The sequence below is a fragment of the Austrofundulus limnaeus genome, unplaced genomic scaffold (genome assembly GCF_001266775.1).
Source record: "Austrofundulus limnaeus strain Quisiro unplaced genomic scaffold, Austrofundulus_limnaeus-1.0 Scaffold47, whole genome shotgun sequence".
In the NCBI taxonomy this organism is placed as follows: Eukaryota; Metazoa; Chordata; class Actinopteri; order Cyprinodontiformes; family Rivulidae; genus Austrofundulus; species Austrofundulus limnaeus.
In genome coordinates, this window is record NW_013952449.1 from 638,699 (window position 1) to 645,136 (window position 6,438).

Genomic DNA, 6,438 nt, shown 5'->3' on the forward strand with positions numbered 1-6,438 from the left:
GAGAGAGAGAGAGAGAGAGAGAGAGAGAGAGAGAGAGAGAGAGAATTGCAATTGTTATGCCTTGGGATTTCTGATTATAAGACGTGTAGTGTTTTGTCAGTTGTGCAAATGTGGGATGAAAACAAGGTGGGTTTGTCCCCCAACCCCCATTTTCTTTTAGACTGCGTCTCTGCTACCTGCGCACATAACCAGGACCACACATGTGGCTGCGTACGTGTCAGTGTGTGTTTGAACATATGTCACTGCCATGCTGCAAGTTCAAGGTAGTAAATTCTTCATCATGACCATCAGTATGATTAAATACAGGTACCCGACCACATCCATCATGACACATAATCACAGAGAAGGTCACACAGGTTTTGGACGAAGGGGGTACGCTAATGGAGTGGGTGCTTTTAGTGCGAGTTCATTACAGTGCGGGAGCTGTGTATTTCAAGCTTTCATATCCCATTAGTTTTAATTAGTGAAAAGTCAGACAGTGAGCGGGTGTTTGAATATGAGGGAGTGACTGCTTCCTGCCATCCTAATGCCCATCATGTTAACTAAGTAATATGCAATAAATCAACAGTTGCGTGACTTATAAAGTATAAATCAACTCGCCCTTGTTCATGTTCATTTTAACTACTGAAGGTTCACGGCAATAAAAATCATGTTAAGGTGGATCAATATCCCTAACACCACTTATTTTTTAAAACTATCACTGTCAATTAACCTTTTCTTTCACTTTACACAAGGAAAGATGAAAACATTATGTGCTTGTTTGTTATTAGTGTTTCAAAACCTGTGTTTTACAATTCACTCTCTTAATCACAAGCTTGAAAATGAATGAATTAATGAATAAAAGAATGAATGGAAAGACAAAAATCAACTACTGGTTTACTTTTGGAGTATACACAATTTAATACAATTATCACAGCTAAGCAACCTTGAATACAAAAATGGATATATCTCAGTCAATTCTATAAACATTGAGCTATAGTTTGGTGTGGTAGTTTTTGAGCATGATCCCAAAGACATCTTAAATACAACAATTTTCCCTAAAACTTGCCATTAATTGTTAGTGTCGACCCTGTCTGTCTGTTAGCATTAATGAATGAATGAATGAATGAATGAATGAATAAATAAATAAATAAATAAATAAATAAATAAATAAATGAATGAATGAATGAATGAATGAATGAATGAATGAATGATAAAAATCATGAACCACTGGACTGATCGTAATAAAACTCTCAAAAAGTAATCATCAGATGTACATCTACAACTAATTAACATTTGGAGTCAACTCAATACAAGATGGGCTGTCACAGCTAAATGACTTCAGGATATGGCCATAACTGAGACAATTTTACTGATATCAAGCAAAAATTTGGTTAGGTCAGAGCTGAGTTGTCCTCTATTGGGAGTTCAGCATTTTGCCAGTTCCTGCAGTTCCTTGATTGCCTGGTGGTGTTAATTGTCATCAGCTGCAGCAAATTCCTCTGATGAGCTCCTGGGCTTTATAAGGCTATACAAACACTGATCTTCACTGGAGCATCATTTAGCTTATGGCAGTAGTTCTCAATTCAGGTCGTTGTGACCACTGCTCCTAGTAAGGTTTTGTCTTTTTGTTTTCAATAAATATATCAAATCAGTGAGTTTTGACTAGAATCACAAAAGTTATTTGGTGGGACAGTTTAGAAAATTTACAAATACCAAAGGGGGGATTTGTAGGAGCACAGTTTTGGGCCAAAATGGGGGTATGTAGGGGCACAGTTTTGGGGACAGTTTAGAAAATTCACAAATACCAAAGGCATACATGTCAACCTCTTCGGACATTTACCTGTATAAAGAGCCTAAAAAATCCGTAAATTTTGCAAAAAATCAGTACATCTCGCACCTGCGGGGCAGGGGTGGGGGTGGTTGGCTGTGGATATGAAAGGCGCCCGGTGCGAGGCAGGTGGAGAGTGGAAAAACTTCTAAACTTATTTCTAGCAGCAGAACAGGTTGGAAGATGGCTGTTTGATGTTATTTATTGTTTTTAATCATCCTACAGACTCTGACATGTTAGATAAATTTGAAAATGAGGTGTTGAAGAAATCCGTACGACTTGAAAAAATCCATGAGATTGCTCTATACATTGGTATACCTGCAAAATGACGTAAAATCCTTATAACTTATGGTCAATCCGTACAAGTTGACAAGTATGCAAAGGGGGGATTTGTAGGAGCACAGTTTTGGGCCAAAGGATATGTAGGTGAGCTGTTATTAGGGTTAGGTGTGGCTCTAGGTGTGACTGACTCTTTAGCAAATTAATAGACACTATGTGGCTAACAGCAGGGGAGCGGGGGATGTAGAGGCCAAGGTCTCCTGCGCTAAAAAGAGCAGCCTTAGTCAAACTAGTCTAACTAGTCTGACATTTGTCCAAGCAACCTTCAGATGCTGTGTGTTTTTAATTAATTAATTTACAGTACTATTTACATTTTTTACAAGGCAAATCCCATTGACTTCACAGATCTCTTTGTCAAGGGAAGCCTGGGCCTGAAGGTAACCTAATATACATGTTTTTCATCTGTGTGAGGAAACCTGCACAAACTTCACACAGAAAGAATCGAATCTAACCTAGAGCATACAACAGCACTATAAATAATAATATAGTGACAACAGAACATGAAACGAGACCAAGAGGACAGTGAAAAACAGGAGTTAGACAACAAAATATAAAGTACAGATTTACAAACTCCTGCCTTACTCTTCTCGTTTTAATAAAATCTCCCGAGTTATTCTGTGAATAAAATTTATATTAGTCTTTACACTTGACCTGTTAACTCTAAAAGACAGAAATGCATTGTAACTGTAAAATACCAAGAGAGCTGGAGATCAACAGACCCTGAGTGGAAGAAAAGTGAAAAAGAAAGTGAAGAAGAAATGAAAGAGGAAAGCATTGTTTTGTTGTATTGGCATAAATGAATATATATAGCCTGAAATCGAATAAAATACAGAAAATGCAAATGAGACAACTGAACAAGACTAGAAATGGGTAAAAATGACTAATAAGGCTGTGGATGGACTAAAGCACAGTACAGGGCAAGAGATGCCAGAAGGTATATATCCTCTGTTGACTCTCTGACTTCCTCATGAGGAAATGCACCTTGTAAATCACAAGGACACACATGAAACAAACATGATCCAATGATTAGCGTGCAAATGATTTCATTTAACAGTTAGCACAAACTGCATAAACATAACACTGAAGGATTATGTTTAATGTCCTTTTCAAGATGGCAACCACAGCAAATCAGCTTTAGTCAACACCAAAATGGCATTACCTTTTGTAAATGTTACAGATATTTAACAAAATTTTGGACTCAGTCTAGTTCAAGATGGCCTTCACAGGAAACTAACATTATAAACACATAAATTAGTGATGTGACAGATACTGAAAAATGGATACCAGAACTTTATGTTCTAAAATATAAAAAAAATATATTGATACTTCAGTCATTTTAGGTGCTGTATCATTAACAGGAACACAGTGGAAAGTAAACTGTTGAAGTCTTATCTAAATCATATGTGGTTGGGGGGAAACTACTTTTTCTTCTACCTGGGTAATGTGTAAGTGCAGTGGCACATCCTCAGTCTAGAGGTTCCATGTTCAGTGTGTTCATATTATTGTATTCATGTAACATATTTTAAGAGTAGCGTTTTTATTTTTATAGTAATAAGTTTGATATTTTACTTGGTTTTGTATTGTTTAAAACACCATTTTCACATATTTTGTATGATTATGTCCTCTGTTTTTTTCTGTTGTATTAGCTCAGCTATATTGTAAATGAGAATGCGACATCAATAATTTTCTGAGTTTGAAATATATTTCGATAAACTACTCTGATGCCGAGTACTTTTTATGAAGGTATGATTTGACATTTACTACCTTTTTACCAGACACATTAAGTATGTTTGCAGTATCAGTATTGGATCAGTATCAGATACAAGCCTGATTTTTACCCATTATCAGATTTGGAAAGGAAATCAATAGTATTGATCACTAATATAAAAGGCTGTAACTCAACATATTTCATAGATTGTTGTGGTTTATGTTTATTTTTCCTTGATTTTTCTAGTGTTTCTGTGTTTCACTGTGTATATCTGCCCTGCTGTCTGTCATTACTCCAGCTCCACCCTCGCTCACCTGTTTCCTCTTGTATCTCCTCCAGGTGTTTCTCGTTGTCTAATTAGTTTCACTTTACATTCTGTGTCCTGTCCTCAGTGTTTGTCGGATCCTTGCGCTGTCTACCCCAGCCTGTGTGGTGTCACCTCGTGTTCTTTGAGTAAAGAGATTATATGAGTACTTCTAATCTGCCTCGCCAGCCTTTTTGTTTAAATAAACCTTTTTGCATTCACTCTGGACTTTGCCTGTGCTCTGGCTTGATCCTGTAACCCCACTCATATTGGGCTAAAATTTGATGTGGTATTTACTCAGCAGCAGTTATCAAAATATCTCATTAAACTCTGCACAGATTTCTATGAAACTTTTGAAATGTATTAATTTGGATGCACAGCTACAACTGATTAACTTTTGGAGTCATCCGAACTCAAGATGGCCACTAAAGCTTATCAAACCTAGCCAATAGAAAAAAAAATGTTATACTTCTAAACTTTACAAGTACTTGTATGGTAGTAGCTGGCAGTCATTTACAGCACATACTCCAAGCGCACTAACAAACCATGCAAATGATCCCATAAAGTTGCACACTGTTATTATCAAGGTTTGACTTGTTTGACAAAATTGCAAAGCACTCCAATCAACTTGGTTTGTTTTTATGTGAGATAGAAATAAAACTGACATTAGACAACTCCATTTCTCAACACAAGAGATCTCTAGTCTAAACATGAAAGGCAGCAGGAAATATACATACTTTTAAAGGTTTGTTTATTATTCATGATCTGTACTCTTATTTGTAAAAAAGAAGAATTGCAATAATGTATGATTTGTCAAAGTGACTAAAAAACACTGTTTCTACTAAGTAATTATATTGCAGATACAAAAGATATTGTGGGCCCAGCTATTTAAATTAGTAAGATTTGCCACTTGTTCTTTGTTTCTCATTAATGTAAATTTAAAATGTTTGGGCTTTATCCTCTTATTCCATCGGGTTTACTGCATCTCGGCAGTGATGGGATTTATTTGTGTTTACATGGCTTAACATCATAAAACTGAGTGTTTGCAGAGCAGAGTGCTTTGTCTTCTTAACATACTCAGTCTTACAAGAAAAGTGTAATAGGAGCATTTGTCCTCATCACTAAACCAGAGCACAGTAAGCATGCATGAGGAGAAGCTGTGAGAAGGGAACATTTATTGAGACTTTAGGTGTAGGGAAGAGTTCATGTCTCATAGCAGGAACCATGCCCAATATATAATGAAATGTATATTTTTTTCAACAATATATGTTTATGTTTGTCAGAGTGTGAGGGGTGGTGGACATCTTGGACAGGTCGCAAGTCCATCACAGAGCCACATAGAGATAAACGAGACAAATTAACCATTCACTCTCACTCACACATTGGGACAGTTTAGAGTCACCAATTATCCTAACAGTCATGTTTTTTTTTTGTCTGAGGGAGGAAACAGGAGTGCCTTGACAAAACCCACACATGCACAAAGAGAACATACAAACTATACCTAAAAAAATCCTTGGCTCGAATTTGATCAGGCAACAGCTCTACTAGCTGAGCCACCGTGCCGCCTGGAACCAATTATGGATAAAAGTCAATCCAGAAGTCAGTTTCCCTCTAGCCAATATCTCCCTTGTATGGCTACTTCAGTTGTATTTACTTTTCACATCACTTGTCAGCTTTACCACACAACAATACATATGTAGCATGCTTTTAAAATAAAAATGTATACCATTGGGTACATTAAATTAAACCCCAGCAGAGACATTGCTGTACAAACCTCAATTCCAATGAATTTGGAACACTTTGGAAAACAAATCTTTTTCAACCTAAATTGAATAAACTAAGAAGATATTTAATGTTCAAATAGACACATTGTTTTGTTTAGTTTTTTTGCAAATATCCACTCAGTTTGAGTGAACTGCTGAGGACAGGGGTTAACTTTTCAAACCAGGCCATGCTTTTCTAGTCACTCTTTATCCAATTTTGGTGAGTCTGTGTGTCAGTTTCTTGTGCTTAGCTGACAGGGTTGGCACCCAGTGTGGTCTTCTGCTGCTCTTGCCTATCTTCTTCAAGATTGGGAGGCGTTTTGTTTTCAGAGATTAAATTCTGCATTGGCTGTAACAAGAGGTTATTTAAGCTATTGCTGCCTTTCTATCATCTCCAAACAGTCTTCCAATTATCCTTTGTCCTCTCTCAATAACAAGGCTTTTTTGTCCACACAAATGTGCTCACTGAATATTGTCTCTCTTTTTTTTGTGGGGTGGGGGGGGGGGGGGGGGG